This window comes from Oncorhynchus nerka, linkage group LG6 (assembly GCF_034236695.1).
Source record: "Oncorhynchus nerka isolate Pitt River linkage group LG6, Oner_Uvic_2.0, whole genome shotgun sequence".
Classification (NCBI taxonomy): Eukaryota; Metazoa; Chordata; class Actinopteri; order Salmoniformes; family Salmonidae; genus Oncorhynchus; species Oncorhynchus nerka.
The window spans coordinates 79,226,359-79,227,277 of NC_088401.1; positions in this window are offsets into that span (position 1 = coordinate 79,226,359).

Below are 919 nucleotides of genomic sequence, written 5' to 3' on the forward strand. Positions count from 1 at the left end.
TCTAGGTGAGGTGCCATGTTTCAGTTTGATAGAGCTGTTACCATTCGTATAGAGTCAATAGCCTTACACGCCGCCAAGCTTACCCTAGTAAAACTGACTATCCTACCGATCCTCGACTTCGGCGATGTCATCTATAAAATGGCTTCCAACACTCTACTCAGCAAACTGGATGCAGTCTATCACAGTGCCATCCGTTTTGTCACCAAAGCACCTTATACCACCCACCACTGCGACTTGTATGCTCTAGTCGGCTGGCCCTCGCTACATATTCGTCGCCAGACCCACTGGCTCCAGGTCATCTACAAGTCCATGCTAGGTAAAGCTCCGCCTTATCTCAGTTCACTGGTCACGATGGCAACACCCATCCGTAGCACGCGCTCCAGCAGGTGTATCTCACTGATCATCCCTAAAGCCAACACCTCATTTGGCCGCCTTTCGTTCCAGTACTCTGCTGCCTGTGACTGGAACGAACTGCAAAAATCGCTGAAGTTGGAGACTTTTATCTCCCTCACCAACTTCAAACATCAGCTATCCGAGCAGCTAACCGATCGCTGCAGCTGTACATAGTCTATTGGTAAATAGCCCACCCATTTTCACCTACATCATTCCCATACTGTTTTAAAAAAAAAAAAATTGTATTTACTTTTCTGCTCTTTTGCACACCAATATCTCTACCTGTACATGACCATCTGATCATTTATCACTCCAGTGTTAATCTGCAAAATTGTATTATTCACCTACCTCCTCATGCCTTTTGCACACATTGTATATAGACTGCCCATTTTTTTTCTACTGTGTTATTGACTTGTTAATTGTTTACTCCATGTGTAACTCTGTGTTGTCTGTTCACACTGCTATGCTTTATCTTGGCCAGGTCGCAGTTGTAAATGAGAACTTGTTCTCAACTAGCCTACCTGGT